Below are 20194 nucleotides of genomic sequence, written 5' to 3'. Positions count from 1 at the left end.
AAATTGTGCCCACCTATAATTACTGTTATTACTGTTGCTGTTAGTTTTTAAACATTCACTATATACCTTTACATTTCCTAAACACAAACTAAGAAAACATTCCCCCAAACCTTTCCAAGTGTCAGATTCATCTCTATTAACATCAGACAGCTACAATCAAGACTTCCAGCCCATAAGAGCTGCCTGGGCTCCCTCAGTAACATGTCCTGACCTGTGGTCTGCATGGCCCTAGAGACCCCATGTCTGTTTTTCCATGGGACTTGCCCTGGCTAACCCAGAGAGGCAAATCCACTGCCTAGAGCTTTAGGGTCACTCTAAAGGGGGCTGCATCTGTTCTGAAAAGCATCTGAGAAATTCAAGGTCAGCAGCAGTAAGCAGAAAAGATGATTTATCTAATGGGAGATGGGGCTGCCTTTAACTCCTGCCTTAGCTGGAATGATTTGCCTGTTGGAAGATTCCCTGTCCCTGGCTGGATAGCCAGCTCAGGTGGAAACTCATGTAGGAGCACTGAGGCTGGGTGACACAGATCCCATTTTCAGAGAGAGGGTGAAGGAAACACCTATGAATGCCTGAATCAAGCTCTCAAAGAGCCAAGATGATCAAGGTAGTTAACAAAATACAGGAATAACTCAAAGGATTCATATGCAGGCGTAAGAAACAAGGCCATGGCAGGTACCAGAGCTGAACTGGGTGCTCAGGGAGAGTGGGAGCAGGGAGAGGAGCCCTTCCAGAAGGGAAGATTGTGCATAAAAGATGCAATGGAATAAGATAATTATGCAGGAAGAAGAGAATGTCAGCAATGTGCCCTACATCACTGATGGATGGAGAGAGCGGATACCTTGACAAAGAAAGCCAACGTGCTAATTAAGATTTAATGACCCTGAAGGCAAAGACAAAAAGCCCTCCTTTGCCACAGTGGAGGAGGGAGTGGACAGAAAGCCTCAGCCTGGCAAGGGAAGGGTTAGGAAAAGCCCAAAAGATCATGAGATGAACACCACCTCTGCAAGGGGGAGCATCCAGGCAGGTTCTGCCAGGCAGGAGAGAAGGGCTCCATCCCTAGGGCAGAAAAAGCTCCGAGAGCTGAGCGTGGCTGCGGAAGCTGAGCTGCCTGCATCCAGGAGCAGCTTGAAGGTGAAGGAGGAAGCGGGTTCAATTCATTCCACACTCTGGAACTGTGGAAAGACATACGCCAGGCAAATGTGAGTTGTGATGATCACTTCCCACTGCTAGACTCCGCTAGGAGAGGACAGGGAGGTGACACAACCAGGAGTTTACACATGTGCTGCAAAGGCGCAGGAGCCGTCAGGGCGTGCCAGTAATTGCTGGGGTGTAAAAGCCAGGCTGACTGCAGCCTTGTAAACAAACCTGGCTGTGCCTCCCCATGGCTCTGCTGCCCACGGGTCTGCCAGGGCCAGAGTGCACACCACAGGGCTGCCAGGGGGGGTCTGGGTGCTGTCTCTGCCTTCAGAAGCTTCAGGAAATCACTCCAGAAATCACTGGTCCTGCACCAATGCTTCTTGCCCAGCTGGATGGCAGCAGGAGCAGCCTTTGCTGAGGTGGGGCAGAGCATCTCCAAGCTGAGTCCATCAGCAGGACTCAGATTGAGCCTGGGCCATGCACACCAGGGAGGTGGCCACGGCCTCCAGCTGACCACACAAACCCTGCAGGAGGGGGCTGAGAAGCCATGTGCTGTGTGATGAGTGAGGATATGAGTGCAGCGTGCTCCTCTGGCCAGCCCCTGGGCTGTGACACGCTGGCCTCTTCCCAAGCTGAGCCGCCGCTGCCTCCCGCTGACAACATCCACGACTGATTTGTGGCAATGACATCAGCGCCCACAAACATCCTGCCCTTCCTCACATCCTGCCCTTCCTGCTCTCCCAGCAGCAAGGACACCAGCCTGCCACCAGGCCAGGGTGGAGGAGCACAGCTGGGCTGGCTCCCACCTCACCCCATGGCTGGTGGCACCCAATGGCACCAGCACAGCACAGTGACACCTTCCCTGTGCTGGGCAGTGAAGAGTCCAGGTCACAGCACTTGTGGGTGATGTCTGGAAACCATCACCCCATGGAGAACAGCCATCACACTGACCTACCTCCTTTCCATTCTCTGCCTGTTGTGCAGAAGCAAGAAAAATCCTCTGCTTGATCTCAATCAGCCATTTTTAAGTTCCACAGTGGATAGCAGCTATTCCTTGGATTCACCTCCACTCTGGAGACAGGCTAAAAGAGGTGGAGGGGAGAATGGAATGCTCTGAGGAAACCTCAGAGCCCCTTCCACTGCCTAGAAGGCTCCAGAAGAGCTGGAGAGGGACTTTGGACTAAGGCCTGGAGTGACAGGACAAGGGGGAATGGCTTCACACTGATGGGGGCAGGGTTAGATGGGATATTGGGAAGAAAATGAGAGCCTTGCACAAGGTTCCCAGAGCAGCTGTGGCTGCCCCTGGATCCCTGGCAGTGTCCCAGGCCAGGTTGGACACTGGGGCTTGGAGCTGCCTGGGACAGTGGAAGGTGTCCCTGTCCATGGCAGGGGGTGGAGAATGGGATTGGCTTTAAGGTCCCTTCCAACCCAAACCATTCTGGGATTCTGTGATTCTCCTCTCCCAAGAGGGCTGAGTGCCCAGAGGAGCTGGAGACAGACCAGTTCTCATGTTGGGAAGCAGGACTTGGACAGGCTTGGTTTAAGTCCATCTTGCAGAACCATTACGTTCAGTTCCAGTTCCCTTTCTTTTCTGTGTGTTCACTGTGAATTCCCCAAATGCAGCACAATCTTTCAGCATTCCTGCCATGGGATGAATCTGGGCAGGTTCCCGGGCCTCACTCGCTGCTCCCTGTTTATGTCCTTCACGCTGTGCTGTGGCAGCCCGTGCCACAGGATGCCTTGGACAATCTGGGCCATACATTTATGGCCATGGACCTCTGTGGTTCACAGCACAAATTTGGGAACCCACAGCTGACCATGGACACATCACTCATTCTTGAAATGTAGACCACAAAGCTACTTTAGTTCTGCTTTTGCTTGTAAATCAAGGGCTTACATATGTAATTGGCCCAACCTTAAGAGCAAACAACAGCAGTGGTAGCACCGTGCCAGCAATTATTCATGCCTGTAATAAACGGCTGTAAAATTGAAAGCCAGCCTTTAAAAATCTGACTCCTCCCTGCACAAACAACAAAAACTCATTTGCAAGGCTTGGCCAGGGGAGTTTTTAATCTGGGGAGAGAGATTGAGGTGGGTGAGGATTTATTTTTTCTCTTTTCATTCTCTAAAAACACTATTCATGCCCACGTTTAGGTCACGGATTACCCTGGCTACATTTCAGCACTGTGGAATAAACCCAGTGAGAGGCACAGGGGACAAATCTGCCCTCTGCATTCCAAGAGCAGGGCCCTGGGAGCAGGCACAGCTGATCCCCTTCCCCTGGCACGTGGGAGCAGTGAATCCTTTGCAGCCCTTCCTGCCTCCTGCTGAGCCAGCAGCGAGCCCGCAGATGAGCCACCATCCCTGGGGAAGGCACAGCCACAGCAAACCCCGTGCTGCTGTTCCACACCAGGACAGGGATGCTGAGCCTTGCACAGGCCCTTCCAGTTAACAAGAGCATCCTGGCTGATAAATCACTCCTCAGGGTCAAGCAGCAAACATCCCTCTGTCTCTTGTGCCCTCTTTAGCCAACCATGGCTGCCATGCAGCGCTCCTGGACTTGCAGGGGCAAAGGTGTGATGAGATCATTCCTTTTGCTATGCACATTTCTCACCCGCAACACCAGAGCAACTCCTTCTCTTCTAGCAACTCTTCAGAGCAACTCTTCTAGCACATGGCTGAAAATCTCCTTGGTGGTGCCGAGCAATGGCACCAGAGCTGATCCCTGCTCCCAGCACGAGTAGATTTTTCCCACTCCAGCAGCAAATGACAGTAGCAGGCACCTTCCACATGCTCTGGACAAGATTAGAAGGTCTGAGGCACTGACAGACTTCCTTACTAGGGAATCAGCCGTTTTACATCCTCCTTTGGCATTTCTGGTTGGCTTCCTCCTGCTTTAAGCAGTGGCAGAGCACGAATGGAAGAGCTCTGTGAGGACTGCTCTCTCTCTCTGCTGTGGAAAGCTTCCCTCGTCAGAAATCCCCTCTAACTAGCAAGTTGCAGTTTCTTCTGAAGGAAGCCGCATTCATCACAGTTCAGAAGGGACCTTTTGGCTAATCCCCACTAGAAAAACTGCCAAACTGATCCTCCCATCACACAATTAGCAGCCATGGAGACTTTGCTACACCGGGCGATGCAGTGCTGCTATGACAACAGGAACGGGAGCCTCGTTAAGGGTCTCATCGAGAGGGATAACGAGCAATCACGGCTCCGAGAGGAGCAGAAATCAATGGGAGCTGTTGATACCAGCGCGTTTTGCTGCATCGGGCCAGGTACTCGGGAGCCCTGGAAGCCTGGCTCGCATTGTTACGGCACGGTCGCCGCGAGTACAACTTGTGAGGACAGGCAGATTCCTGGGGAGTAGAGATGAATATTCATGAAGGAGCTCAGTTTGGGAGAGGAAATGAATCAAGTGTGACAAATGCCGCCTATTAGGAAAAGAGGGTGGCGTCTATTTTTAGTGGAGTTAAGTAAACATTAAAGCTCACTCTCCAAGAACTCCAAATAATACCACTCCCTGCTCTGCCTCCCCATCGGCAGATAAGAATTTAGCAGCACGTTCCCACCAGCCAAAACCCGCTCGCCTCAACAGAACTTTTCCGATTTAGCCCCCGTGAGTGTTTTATAAAAATACAAATTTTAATCTCTCATCTGCATAGGAAGATGTAACGGCTTCCACCAGGATTTATTTCCCCCCCCCCTTCTCCAGCATCATAAGGCTTGAAGGAACCTTTTTAAGACGGAAGAAAATGCTGCATTGAAATCTCCTAGAAGAGCACTCACATGGAGCTGTAATCACTTCAGATGCACAGAATTATCAGGAGGAGAAAATTCATCTCACTTAGAATCAAGCCCCAATTTGAAGGAGAAAGGAAGAGGCTTGGTTTGCCACCGTGCCAAGCACTCAGACTTTTCACTGAAGTCAAAGAAGCTACAGCTGCTCTGAGCCATTGAAAATCATGCCCAGAATCTCTAGCGAAACTTGTTTGCAGAGATGGCAGCAGACTGATAAGGATGTTGACTATTCCAAATAGGCCCATGTTATTTTATATTTTTAGAGATACTTAGTCTGTCTATTATTATTATGAAGCAGAGGTGGAGTATTTACTGCCCTTTTCTAGAAATCTATACAAATGCTGCTTTTCAGCAGGCTTCTATGTTCTTCTGGTGAATGTTCCTTCTTTTACTTTTCAGGCTTATAAATGTCCAGTTAAGGAAGACAACAATGAGAGGATAGTGCCTAACAAAAACACCACCAGGCCCACAAAGCTTGAGAGGCCTTCAGCCCATAAGATAAGCTGCTGCCCAGCCAAGATTATGACCAGAGCATTTGGGGAGCCGTAGGACATGGGTGGTCCTAACAGTGATCCCTAGAGGACCCCTGGGTGGGATGGTGGGGAGATGAGCCAGGGGTGAAGGACTCTTGGCACAAACTCTCCAGGCTCAGTCCAGGCTCTGCTGGCTCCTCCATGCACCAAGGGCCAACTCTTCAAGGCAAATGCCCAAACTTCCCCACATGCCACACCACATGGCCTCTGTCACCCCTCCTGTAGAGCATCAAACACAGTCTCAGCATGTGTTTAAAAAGAAGTTGCTCTGAAATTAGACATGCCAAGTGTTTATTATCGATACCAGTCTCTAGCACCAACAGCAGAGAGACACAGCCTTTCCCAGAGCATCCAAACCCTGGGAAATCCTCTTTGGCTTTGGGATCACAGGTGGTGTCCCTCCCTGAGCTCCCCTCCTTGGCCCTTCCTTTCTGATTGAGCGTCCTCATGATTCCCCCTCAGCTTTCAGGTTACAAGCTCCCCTTCCATGTGGAGGGGAAGACACCCTTGGTTAACAAATTGTGACTTGTAACTGGGTGCACTGGGGCAGCCTGCATACCCAGCACATCTGGGACCCCACCAGGACAACAGAGTTGTCCATACATCACCTCCTGGTGCTCAGCAGGGCTATTTGTCAGGGCAGTTGGGCCCAGAGTCCTTTGGAGAGCACATCTCCGTCCCTCACCATGCCAGCCCTCAGCAACTGTTGCCATGGTTATTTTATTGGAGTGCTTTTCATCAAGGAGATGCTGCAACTGCTGAATTGTCTCTTGCAAGAGTTATATAGGAATAACTAGCTGATAAGTAGGAATAACGCGTTCAGACTGCACACGGAAGCCAACGATCCCAATTATTTTTGTTTTGATCCTGCCTTTCTTTTGGTCTCTGCCAGGCTCAGGTTTCAAGCGGGGGTTAGAGATAAGCAGCAGAGAAGGAACGCTTCCTGATGGGAAACACACTTGGCTCTGCCAGGAGATTAAAGGTCTCTCCTCACACAAAGCCTCTGCTTTTCAATCAACCCTAAATAGGCTCTAACAAGGCACAGCAATCAACCAGGCAACATATATCCATCCTCACCTGTCGGCTTGGGGCGAGGAACAAGATGTATTTCCCGGTTCCATCATGCTAATTGTTAATCAAGATATTATCGGCACAGCCCCAGAGCCGTCCGTCAGTGGGGCAGTGAGGGATGGCCGGGCTGTGCTCCTGCCCGCAGCGGGAGCGGCTCTGCCGCCGGCCCACGGCTCTGCTGGGGCTCGTGGTGACGCGGCCGCTTGCAGACCCACTTTCAGCATCACAGAATGCAGGAATAAAGCCTGCTCTGGAGAGCCAGGGCCGTTTTGTATAGTGCTCATTGAAAGCTCTGGGTAATGATGGATCTGCTCTTCCCCCACTGACGGGGTCCCACAGCGCAGGCCGTTAGGCTTTGAGTGACAGAAATGCCTTTTTGTGCTCTCTGCTGTCCCTGGCACAGGGCTTGGGTAGGGAGGTGCTGCCTCAGCCCTGGAGAGGCTCGTGGAGCCCACTGCAGCCTGCACAGCCACCAGCAGCACCCAAACCCCAGCCTGTGACAGTGGAGGGGCTGCCCAAGGAACAGGACTCTCCCCACAGACAGATGCAAAAGAGCAGGGGAAGATCTCAGCTTCCTTCACAGGAACGAGCCCAAGGGCAAACAAAATCTATTAGATTTTTCTTTCATCTTTTTTGGAGGCATCAGGGCCAGCATTGCTACACAGGCAAGGGAAGGGATTGTCCTGCTCTATTCTGCACTGGAGTGGCCTCACATTGAGTTCTGAGACAGTTTTGGGTGCCACAACATCAGAGCCCCAAAGCTGTTCCAGATGCCCAAAGGAGAGGTCGGGCTGGGGAAGGCTCTGCAGGTGCCCCCCGAGGAGGGCTGAGGGCACTGGGCTGGTTCAGCTGCAGAGAGGAGCCCAGGGCAGAGCTCAGGGAAGGAGGGAATGGCTGCAGGGGAGCTTTGGGATGGACACCAGGGAAAGGTTCTGCCCCAGAGGGTGCTGGCACTGCCCAGGCTGCCCAGGGAATGGGCATGGCCCTGAGGCTGTCAGAGCTTCAGGAGCCTTTGGCACCAGGGATGCACAGGGGGCACTGCTGGGGGGTCTGAGCAGGGACAGGGGCTGGATGGGGTGATCCTGGTGGGTCCCTTCAGCGCAGGATAGTCTGACTCCAGATGTAAGCCAAGCACACCTCACACCTGGAGCTGGACAAACACTCTGTGCTGTGCCATGGAGGCACTCAGCAGAGCCATGGGGTTGGACAGGGTGTCTGCCTGGTAGAGACACCTGAGCTGCTACCAGTGGGCTCAGACAGCCAAGCTGGAGCCCCCAGACTGGTCCGGCCCCTCTCCCTCCCTGGGGCTGAGCTCCCCTCCTTGCACTGGCACAGGCAGACGTGGCTGCAGAGAGCCACAGCCCCTGGCAGCACCTGGACACTGCAACCACACATGAGGGATGGGCCCTTCCTGGAGAGTGCTCTGCACTTCTGGAACAGCTACAGGCTAAAGACAAAGAAGTGAATGTGGATGATGTGACCCCAGGGAGATCAGGATTCAGCCATTCTCAGGGTACCAGAAGAGACAGAAGACGACTTTGCCAATTCCAGCTGAAATAGCTGGATTTAAAGAAATTAAATTTGTCAGTTCATTAGTGTGTAACATAAGAATGAAAAAGGCATTTCTAATTCCTGATCCGCTAATCCACAATCCGCCAATCTGCAATCCCCAGAGTCCCCAGGGAAAGAAAAGAAAATCCACAGCAGCCTCATAGTGTCTCTCCACAACTTCTGGCCAGCTCCTGCAGAGACAGCTCAGCTACAGAGCCTTCCTCCCTGTACAAAACCTACCTCAGCAAACCTGCTGCCAGCCTAGGGGGCTCAGGGGTAACAAAAATCAAACTGCACTTGTTGGAGTGAGCAAACACTGCATGTTTGGTGAGGTGCTGGGTATGATGTCCCAGGAGTTGGCTCAGCTCCCCACAGATCTGCAGGATCAGCTCATTTCCAGCTCATTTCCACTCATCAGGACAATTAGCAAGGTCTCAATCACCTTCTTAACTGGGAGGGCTGCTACTGCATCACAGGAAGGGGTGCTGGTGCCTGTTAAAACACTGTCCTGGCTGCATTTGGGAGATGCCCTCTGTACCTTGTTCCCAGCTGATGGCCCCATGGATGCTATTTGTTATCCAGTTTGCCCAGCAAGACCAGTTCAGTGCACACACATCTGCTGAGCACACATAGCTGTGGGCCCCCAGCCACGTCCACACTTTAAACCATCATCTCCACAGCCAATTTCAACTTCCCACACCAAATCCTTCCTTAAATTATTGCCAGCACTCAACCCCATTCGGCTGCCTCAGGGGGAGGCACCCACAGGCCTCTCTTTGGCACGTGGGCCATGGCAGCACAGCCTGTGCACAGAGGCCAGACCAGCAGTGAGCACCAGGTGGGAAACTGGGAACCCCCTGGGGCTGCCACCACTGCCCTTGACCATCCCCTTCATGCCATTTCCAAAAAGAAGTGCAGACATAGCTCCAGAATTTGCCATTGCAAAGCAACTTTGCCTTCACTTGCTGCATCTCCCCAACTCAAGAGCTGCTCAGGACCTGCTGACCATGAAAGCACCACCATGAGCAGTAAAGCCAGGGAGGCCTGGCTCCCAAAACATGATGGAGAACTCTCCTTTCTGCAGCACCTTTTTCTCCTCCTATCCAGCAGAAAATGCTGTAAATGTCAGTGGCTACAAACGTCAGAAATATTCACTAATGCTAAAGCCACCACACATAACACCACGTGGTATTTCTTCATTATTCCTTTCCCTCTCAAAGGCAAGGATGGGAAACCTGAGGAAACTGTGCAGGTCACACATGGAGCAGGAACCCAGAGCAGAGCTCAAATCCCCATTGCCCCACATTGCTGAGTTTTTTGGAGTGTGCCTCAAACACTCCCCTGCTCCCTGCTGAGCTCCCTGGACATGGGAGCCATCGTGCCCAGCCACGGGAGGCTCGAGGCAGGAACAGCAGCTCATTACCAAGCACATCATCCACACAGGGACCCCGACACACCACCATCCCTCCCTGCCCCCAGCCCACACCTGGGCCACCTGCCCTCCTCCAGCCACAGGTCCCACCAGGAGGGGACAGCTCGGGGCTGGCTCTGCCAGGTGACAGCTGTGTGTCTCCCCCTGAGCTCTTCATGCCTGCTGAATTGATCCCCAGGTGCTGCCAGGGCAGGACCAAGCCCTGATTCCACTGCACTCTTGAAGGTTTCAATTAATCATAAAGCCAATTCCATTTTGGGCTCCATCTGTCTTTATTCCTTCAGGGACTAATAATGCCACACCATGTGTTTTCACACACTAGCTGAACTGAAATTAAGACAGATTTCAATATGAAGTACCTGAGAAGAAAATGCATTTTTTAAAAAGAAATCTCAGAGTCATTACTGTTCTCAGCTTGGAAAAAACACCTTGTTAAGTAAAACCAGCAGGGTATTAATTTGAAAAACAACTAAGGTGAGTTCCTGCTCATTGCAAGATATGCAAGCAAACAAAAATCATATTTAGGGGCTTTTATGACAAAGTATGTATGGAAATATAACACAACCTGCTTCCAGAAGGAGAGGAGGAACATGCAGAGGAGCTCACACAGGCTCCCATGGGCAGCCCTGAGCAGAGGGATGCTGGCAGCAGCATCCAGGCATGGCCCAGCACCCAGGAACCCTCTCCAACCCTCCCTGTTGCAGTGACAGAAATAGATAAAATCCAAGAACCCTTGTGGTTCATCGTGTATGGCAGGTTTAAGCTGCTAAAGGCTTCAGGAAACCTCATTTACATGTCAGCACACTGTTGGCACCTGGGTTTTGTGTTCCTTCCTCTGCAATCCCCCCACGGGGCCTTTCCAGCCAGCCAGGCCTGCATGTCCACTTCAATAAGGCAATTCCCATGTGGATCTGGGGGGTTTTACAAAACAACAGCCCTAATTATTGATCTCAGCAGATGCAGCTACAGATTAATGATCTGTCCCTTGGAACTGCCACTGCAGGGCTGTGCCCATTGTCCCCTGGCTGTCAGTCTGGCAGCACCCTCCTCATCCACATGGAGGTGTTGTCCCACATGGTGACAGCTGAGGCTGGGATGCCCATGGGAGCCTGTGTGAGCTCCTCTGCATGTTCCTCCTCTCCTTCTGGAAGCAGGTTGTGTTATATTTCCATACATACTTTGTCATAAAAGCCCCTAAATATGATTTTTGTTTGCAGCAGTGACAGGACGTTTAGCATGACCCACATTTCGCCTGGGCTCCAGCTAACACCACCTAACTGCAGGAAGAGCCCTTCCTCTCTCTCATGTCCTGTGTTCAAGGCATTCAGGAAAAAAGGAGAGACAGTCTGGAAAGGATGTTTGCAAGAAATTAGACGATGTGCTCTGCGTTGAATTCATAAGAGACATGGGAGACGTGAGAAGTGCAGAGCGCTGAGGGGCACGAGGATTCTGATGGAAGCCAAGATCCTTTGATGGCAGCCTTCTGGAACTGGCTGCAGTACCTTGGAAACTCATTAAATGCAGCAGAAAGGACAAGTGACATACATCTATTGATGCTCTGAGCAGCAAATTAGTTTTCAAATCTATTAAGGGCTCCTGCAGTGGCACCGAGGGGCTGAGCCACGGTGGGGAGCGGCTGTGAGAGCGTTCCTCCAGCCCATGGGGGGACACAGCTGCCCTCAGGGAGGGGCTGCCACGGGCCCAGCTCCCCTGGGACATCAGGTGGCCACAGACAGCTGCCCTGAGCATCAGGGCCCAGAGGGCTGCACGGCTGCCAGGGAGTCATCCCCTCCCAAAACATGCCAGGCTGCTCTGAGGGCCTCTGCTGGACATCTCCTTTCAAGCAGAAAAAAAGATTATCTAAAACAAAGGGGCATCAAAACCCAGCTCAGAAGACACAGAATGTCAGCACCTGAGGGAAGAGCAAGTAGTTAACAGTGATGAGGAGTTTCTTCAGAAAGAGATAATTTCCAGTAAGTTGTTGTTTTCTCTCATCATCCCGTGCAAACACCTGGAGAGCCTCAAAGCAGCTGAGGTTGGCAGCAGTCTGGTGGAAGGCCTGAGGAGCTGTCTGCATGGATGAATAATCACCTGTTTCAAGGAATCTTTAAGCACATGAATAGACAGATGAGAGAAAACTTGTCAAAGCACTGTATTGAGAGAACAGATAGGTTGGAAGATGCCAGTCTGGAAAAGAAGTTGATCTCTCTTCAGTCAGGACAGCCAAGGGCTGTTCTTGGATGCCATGGGAGCCTGCAGTTGCTGGTTTGTGTTATTTTGCCTCCTGTGAAAGATCTGCTGCCCTCTCCCTCAGCACAAGGAGAGGAATGGGAAAGAAAATATGGCTAAATCCAGAAGAGAGGCTACAAGAGGAATCGGCAGCCCCCCAACATCCCTCTGACAGCCCAGTTCTGCCAGTTGGCAATGAAATCCAACAAAAGCCACCATCAGAAAGGGCTAGGAGGGTGCAGGCAGCAGGACCTACAGAGGCAGAGATGGGATCTGCACCCTTCCATAGCAAAGAGCAAATGCAGGTGCCTTCTCTTGGTGAGTGCTCTACACCTATTGCTTGGAGGGGATGCAGAGAACATGCCAAGACCTGAGAAAGTCACAGCAGGTCAGGAAAATAATGTAGGTGGTTAGGGAGGAAAATCTCTGAAGCCTGTGAAGGCATTAGCAGAGTGTACAGGCTTTAGTAAAAAGGATAAACAGAAAACATAGGATCACAAAATCATTTGGGCTGGAAAAGACATCCAAGATCATCAAGGCCAACCATTAATCTCACACCACCGTGTTCACGACTAAGCTGTGTCCCTAAGTGCCAAATCTGTGCAGCTTTTCAACCCCTCCAGGGCTGCTCCAGTACTTCACAACCCTTTCAGTGAAAAAAAATTTCCCTAATCTAAACCTCCCCTGGCAGAACCTGAGGCTGTTTTCTCATGTCCTACTGCTTGTTACTTGAGGGAAGAGACTGACCCCTGCCTGGCTCCACCCTCCTGCCAGGGAATTGTAGAGAACAAGAAGATGAATGAATAGTGGCTGAAGAGACAGAGGAATACATGTTGTGTCCAGCTACAGAACCATGTCTGCACTGGGAAACAGCAAGTTTGGGCTGGTTTTTTTGGCAGAAAGTGATTAGGTAACCAGCCTGAACATGTATTTTAAATGGAAACCACCACAATAACTCAAAGGCTTCAGCAGAGAGCATTTACTAAACACGATGAGACAGCAACAACATGTTTTATATAATGCATGAGCTGGCTGTGGTGAGTCTTTCCCTCCCTGCTGAAGCTCTGCTGGAGCAGCTTCCTGGTGCTCCCCATGCCTGTCACAGCCCTGGGCAGCACTGGCTGTTCTGTGGGGCTGTGTTTGCAGGGCAGGACACCTCCCACAGCTCTCAGAGCACCAGCAGCTGTGGACTGAGGAGACCCTGCAGGCTCTGGGAGCACCCAGTGCTGTGTGAAGGACTCAGGAGGACAAGGCCACCTGCCTGACCCCGGGTAAGGGGGAGAAGCCAGTGGAGCCCAGTGCTGGGGGAGTGTGTGGGAGCTCACTGCCCACACGGGGTGTGAGGCCAAACACACATTTCATCCCCACTGCTTGACCTCTGTGTCCTCTCACAGCACCAGCCCAAGTCAGAGAACTCACTGCAGAATTCCCTTGTTTTACAGAAAGGACAATGTCCTCAGCCTAAGCCCAGTCCCTCAGCTGAGGCCAAGGTGTCCATCCCCTCTCCAGCAGCCACAGGCACCTGGGAAAACACACCTGGCACAAGACAAGGGCCTGCCCCCACCCCCTGCCACTCCCAGCCATCAGCATTGCCCCAAATATTTCTCCCTAAAAACCCAGGAGCAAACCTTGGATTCTAGACTTTTCCCTCCTTGTCTTCCTGAGAGCACAAGGATGGCAGTTTACTCTCAAATTGTTAATTACACTTCCTTGTTAGATTTCAGAGGCTGAAAAATGTTTAGGGATTTATTCTTCTGTGTAATTAACCACAATGATGAAACACCCATTTATATGGCACTGCAGTTTTTGTTAAAGTTATTCATAATGGGAAAAGGCTAAATAGGTTGAGTTCATTATCCTTACAGAAAAAAAATTGAGGTGACCCAATCAAATTAATTTGAAATTAAGTGCAGTGAGGCTGATAACTTCACACAAGTCAGGAGTTCGAATGAAAATAGAGGAGACAATCTACAAAGCAAGAAATTATAAGCAGTCAAAGAGTGGAGCTGGAATTACTGCAACTGGGAGATGGCAAACACATGGTGTGGGCAAACAGGGCCACTGAAAAAATCAGGGAAAGTGGATAAAGAGATGGGCAAATACTGCAGGATGTAAAAGGAAAAGCTGGAGGAGGAAGGGATGAAGATGGATTGGAAATAAATGGGTAGGGACAGTGCTTGTTAAGCTAACCAGATTTATTTCTCTGCACAGAAATTCTTATGTCCTTACAAGACAGCATTGAAGCAAGGTCTTTAATTTTACTTTTCCTGGGTTTATTGCTTGGGCCTCTGTGTTATTTAAGCAAGCACCAACCAGTTTCAGTGCACAGCTGGACCTAACTCAAACCCCTTAAATCTGGTGGAAGCTCTTTCCTCTTGTCAGAGGCATCCTGGAGGGGCTGCTGCTTCTCCAACAGAGCAGGGAAGTCTTGTGCTCTGGGAAAATGGGCACCACCAGGGGACTGCTGGATGGAGCAAGGAGACAGCATTGCCAGATCCCTCTTCCCTCAGAAAAAACAATGGAAAAGCAGAAGCAAAACCAGGTGGACCCCATGATGCTGAGCTCTGTTGGACACCCCAGCACAACAGCAGGAATCAGAGCCCATCACTCTAGGAGCTTCTCTGAGGTTTCTCTTGAGAAGTAAACACATGTTTTGTGCCTCTCTTGGCTTTACCAGAGTGGGGCAAGCTCTGAACGAGCCTCACAGTTGGTGATACAAATAATAGTAAATGGGGTATTCAGGATGCACATGATCATCCCTTAAGGGGTTTAATCTCTGGGAAACAGCTAAGACAATCCATGGAAAACTCTTGTGTGTGGCTACAGGATCACGCTTCAATTCTCACCAGTGATGAGTTTACTCCCAAGCCTTTACCAAGCCCTGTGACATTATTTTAGCATTCAGGGCCAAAAGGGAGCAGTGAGAACCCAGCAGTGCTGGGCTTGTGGGCAGAGGCTGTGCTGGGACTGTCCTGTGCCCTTCTAGGACACATGGTAGATGTCAGCTTGGACCATCAGTGGGACATCCTTGTCCCTGGCCACCCCACAGGGTGGGCTTTGGAAGGTCTGGCCAAAATGCCATGAGTCTCTCACTGCAGCTGCACAAGTGGCTGCCCTCCCAGTTCCCCACTCTGGCCAGGCCAAAATCTCACCTTCTGAGCCTTCTGCCTTGTCCCCATGAAATACAAACTGCTTCCCTTTGCCTTGAAGGTCCTACAGCTTAACTTCTCTCCATCCTCACCTCCAACTCATCCCTAAGTACACAGGGAGCGTTTGGGATAAAGCTTCAAGAAGTCATTCAACATAAATTATTATTCCCCTTCTAAACGGATTACAAAAATCCTTTTATTACAAAATACTAAAATGTTCAAATTATTGGTGTGGAAAAACGTTTCCTGTCGGTAAAATTTTCAAAAATGGAGGTTTTAATCGCACACACAATCCTTTCTGGCTAACATTTCCACTCTTGTGCAACATGGAGATACAGATTGCACAGAGGCCTGGCTGTGCCAAGAACAAAGGGAGATGCTGCCTGTAAATAGCTCAGAGGACATCAGAAGACACTTCTCTCATCAGCAATCTTTTTTAGCTTAATATATATAGCTCCTCTTTGCATAAAACATTGACATTTTTGTAATGTTTGGACCCAATGGTGCGAATGCTGATTGTCATGTGAAGATACTGGAGTGTACCTTCAAAATATGCAGGAACATTTTACAGACAGTAGTTTCACTTGCCTCTAAAATGCTGGATCTTAATATTTCATACTTATATGTATTTAAATGTTAGTACCACAGGATAAATTCTAACATGCTTTTATACTAATGCAATCATTGGAAATCCAGATAATGCTGTGTATTGGCATATACTGTTAGTGAATTATGGATACCTAAATGTACAACCCCACATGCCTAGCAATTATTTTTGTTAGTGCATTTAACTTTTATTTGCAATCAGAGCACTTGAGGATTGTTCAAATGAAGTTTACTTTTGCTAACTGCTGAATGGAAAAACATTTTGTTAAAGGCTTAAAAACAATAAGAGTGTGATGAGGTTTTAGACTTGCAAGAAGGGCACTGATCAGAGAACTCCACCAGATGGAATGATGTTTGATTTGGTCACAGACTCAGCAATCAAAACCCAAATGCCTGAAGTGAAGGACATATAAGAGAAACATGAGATGAAACCTTGATTTCCTCCCTGTCAAGTGAAGATATCTGCCTCTCCTATGGCAGAGGCTCCCAGAGGCAGATGGATGCCAGGAGGTCAGACCCTGGCAGCTGGACATGGGACCCTGTGCCCCGAGGTCCCAGTCATGCTGTGCTATGGCTGCTTTTCAAGTCTGCTTTAAGCCAAATAAATAGGAGCGATAATATCAGGAAGGGGAAATCCTGAACTGGCCCTGTTGTGCCTTCTCCTCGTGCTGCCTTTGCTGATCCAAGTCTTGGCCAGCCCCCTGGCCTGTTGGCTCAAGATGCTGATCCCCTGGAAAACCTTTTTGTTCCAATGGGCTTCCAGCACAGCCAGAGCTCTGAGCCAGGTCCTGGCAGGGCCATGTGCAGGCAGGACCTGGGGGCTGCAGCTTTTGTTCCATCCCTTACCTGCTTGACTACCTGAGCAGAGTTAAGGACAGTGCAAATCTGGAGAAGATCTGGGTATTTCTGAGAGCTGAAAAGTTCTGGATGTGTCCCAGGCATGTCTGGAATCACTCTGTGTCCAGTGGTTTCCTCCTGTGTTAAACACTTGTCTACAGACAAGGCTAAACTCCCTATTCCAGACTGAGCTGTGCCAGGAGTTACTGACCTCCTGTGCCAGGCTCTGGAGCTGCTCTCATCATGCCCAGATTTCCCTCTGGGAATGTTTGCCTGGCTTGAAACCACTGGCCTGAGCCAGCCTGGCTGAAGAGACCTGGGAGGTGGCCACAGACCCATTTGGTGAGCAGCAGACCATTGCCTCTTCCCAGGCTCAGCAACCAGCAGAGGATCTGACACCAGCCCCAGGCACACAAGCACAGAGCAGATCATGTCCCTGCAGCCCAGCGAGCTGTGACACCTCTGGGAATTTACTGGAAAGCCCTACCACCTCTCTAAGGCTCTCAGGAATAACCATGAGGGAAGAAAATAAAAAACAAGCCATCAGAAAAACACAAAATGCTGTGTGAAGTACCTGAAATGCCCCCAACAGTTTAACTAGAGCATGGAGTAAGCTGAGAAAATGTATGAACAAATGAATTAAACAAGTGAGCACACAGCAGACAAGTTGGCATGTAGGTGCCTACTGAGAAAGCTTAAGCACAGCAAGGGGAGAAAAAGCAAACTCAAACCAAGGCAGAATATCCCTCACATTTTGGAGCAGAGCTCTCAGACCATGTATCATCTAAACCACTCCCAATTACCATCTGCCAGAATGTCCTTCAAAGAAAAAAGGTCCACAAGTTTGCAAAGCAGCAGTTTAATGTTGTCATATCAGATGAGAGGCTCTCTCCAAAGAAGATTTTTGCACTTGAGTAAGAAACACTACACAAAAGTGTGACTCTCGTGGCCAGTGCTACACTGTCAGGTACCATGAGACAATGAATTTTTGGAGTCCTGGCCATGCCATGGCAGGTACATCTGGAAAGAAGCTCTTTAGCAGCCCCTGTCATTTCATAAGTTACCTGCAAATGTTTCCAAATCCTCTGCATGATCTTCTCGGTATGCAGAAAGAGTCTACATAAAGAACCTGAGCAAACCACTCTGGTATTGTTTCAGAGACAAAGATACACCAGAATATGAAGAGCAGGTTTTGTTTCTCATGTATCTTCCTGTCATCCCTAAATCAGGCTCTGTTTCAGACTAGAAGCTGGATCCTTCCCTGGTATAAACCTGGGTACCTGCTCCTGTCCACGAGGCCCATCACTCCACACACGCTGAGGGCCAACTGCATTGCATATGAGATTGCCAAGTAAATGCAGGTCTGTGCATGCACCATGTGTTAGACTAGGCCATAAATAATTTATGATGCTGGAGAAGGTGACTATATTTTTAGGTGTAGAAATATGCAGATAAAACAGTCCTGACCTTCAATTTTCACTCTGCACTTCTGATCCTGAATTTGAGTCCATCCAATGCATTTCTAAAGCCTCTGCACCTCTGAATGAGCAACACATCCCCTGCAAAGCCCCAAAACCCATAAATCAAAAAAGGGGCACCAGGAAAACCCATGGAGCCCACAGGACACCTCCTGCAGCCAGCACTACACAGGATGCCCCAGCATAAGGAAGAGCAGGCTCCTTCCCCTGAACCTCAAACATTCTGCAGGTCAGTCTCCTCTGGATTCTGGCTGCTGACCCTTATTCCTGACCCCACATCTAATCAACACGCCTTTGATGTCAGAGGCACGTGTTCATGGGGCCCAAATCTCTCTCTAAAGACCACGGGAGCTGCTCAAATCAGCACCTTGCCATCCTGAGGCAGCCCAGGAGCAAGGATGAGGAAGGACAAAGGTGCTCACTGGGATGCTTGTAACTGTACCCTCTGTTACATCTTCCCCCAGAGAGAGCTGTCAGTGGGACAGAAGGAGAATTATTCCTTCCTTGGACTTTGCAGAAACAGGGAGCCCAGGGAAACCAAGAAACAATCATAGATTTGACACCACATTACTTCTGGATGTGTCCAATGAGCAAGATAAGGACACACTGAGGAGAAGGGGAAACAGATGTTGCAAGGGCGAGGAAGGGGACAAGATAGTTTTGTGGTGTGTCACAACACAACTTTTGGTCTCTGCTATCAGAAATAAACCAAGGGAGGTGGAGAGAGGCACAGAGCACAGGTGAGGGCAGGTCTCACCTGGACAGGGCAGCTCCCAGGACAAAGGCAGCATGTTCCTTCAGCGAGGCCTCGCTGCTGTTCAGCCCCTCGATCACCAGCCAGAGCCCACCCATGGACAGGAAATCCTTGGCATTGTCCACCTGGGAGAGAGCAGCTTCCATCAGCACAAAACCCCAGCCCCTGGAGAACACCACCCTTCACACCCACAGCATCCCTTCCCTCCTGCTCTGACCAGCAGGGAGTTATACAAGGAATTAAAAATTCCGAGGGAATGGCTGTGGCTGAGCTTAGCACAGCCCTGCCCACGAGCAGAGATGTCACAGCTGCCCAGGCACAGTGTCCTTGTGGGAGGACATTGTCACACTCAGAAGGCATCACTGGAAACTCAAATACTTTGATTACAGCTATCAAAACTGCTCTTGACATGTATTTTGGCAATTCAGGTGGTGTCAAAAACGCAATGTATCTGCTGATGTCAAAAAACTCCAGCTCTTTGCTCTCCCCTGAGCAAGCCTTTACTAGGGATCCAGGGAATTGCATGTTTTGCAAATGAAGTTAATTAATTGATGCTGTAATTATAGCACCAGGAGTCAGGGATGTTTAGGAGCCTGTCAGCACCAACAGGGTGCAAAGGGGGCATGGGAGCGAGTAGCATGGGCAGTTCTGGGAGTTCTCCATGAGTTCCATCAACAACTTCCCATGGACAAGGAAGGAAAAAGCCAGTCCCAGCTTGGAGGGGTCCTCCAGGAGCTTCCCCAGGGAGCAGCCCCACAATGACTTTTCTAAGCAAACAATAATGGATTAACTGCCAGTAGGGAAAAGTTTGCACATTAGTGGGAATTCATCAGCCTCTGGCTCTAAGTGGATCAGGGACTAGCCAGGCACAGTCCCAGCGGGCATCTGCTCTTGGAGAGGAGATCAGAAAAGGCTCTGAGTGCTCACAGACAAAATTTAGAGAAACAGCACAAACTACTTCAAGTACAAAATTCAGTCCAAAGTCAAATCAATGCATTTTGGGATTCAATGATTTTTTTTTTTTCAGTTTAAAAGAGGATCTGATGAATGCTCAGAACTGCCTGCACAGAAAAATCAGTTTCTGCCTGCACAGAAAAATCAGGTTTAGAAATTCGACATATCTCTCTGAAAGACAGGGACACAACAGCAATCGTTGGCTGATGGAAACAGAATATAAAAATGAGTTATCAGCAGGGCAAGCCGACCCCCTGATGAGGTGGAACGGGACCACAAGCCGTGCAGGGCATGTGGGACCCTCTTCTAGTCAATGACTTCATGCTCAGTGTTATATGTATCTCAACCATGTACCTTCATCAAAATTGGCCCTAAGTCAGATATTTCAGGTACCCAGGAGAAGAAGAAGCTTTGTGTGCTACAGGTCTGTCGTTACCAACCAAAGCAGGACCTGGGGAGCTCCAGCTCATCTCTGCTCCCCAGTGGGACAATACCCACCTGTCCCTCTGCAAAGCTGCTCTCTGCAGGTCTGCTGGGGCTGATTCAGGATTTGCAGCAGCTTTTGTATCCTTTCAGATGCTGTTCTTTTAACTGTCCCTATAAACCAGGCCTGCCAGAGCTCTCACTTTTCTGCAGACCCATCTTTATCTACAAAGAAATCTATGCAG

General features: G+C 49.9%; 1 pseudogene; it reads left to right on the top strand.

Annotated features, from left to right (window-relative positions):
* LOC134433387 (olfactory receptor 14J1-like) overlaps positions 1-1810 on the top strand; it is a 115507-nt pseudogene extending 113697 nt beyond the window's left edge.
* The last annotated feature ends 18384 nt before the right edge of the window (positions 1811-20194 follow it).

The sequence above is a fragment of the Melospiza melodia genome, unplaced genomic scaffold, assembly GCF_035770615.1.
Source record: "Melospiza melodia melodia isolate bMelMel2 unplaced genomic scaffold, bMelMel2.pri scaffold_18, whole genome shotgun sequence".
NCBI lineage: Eukaryota > Metazoa > Chordata > Aves > Passeriformes > Passerellidae > Melospiza > Melospiza melodia.
This window is presented reverse-complemented; position numbering and strand designations above follow the sequence as displayed.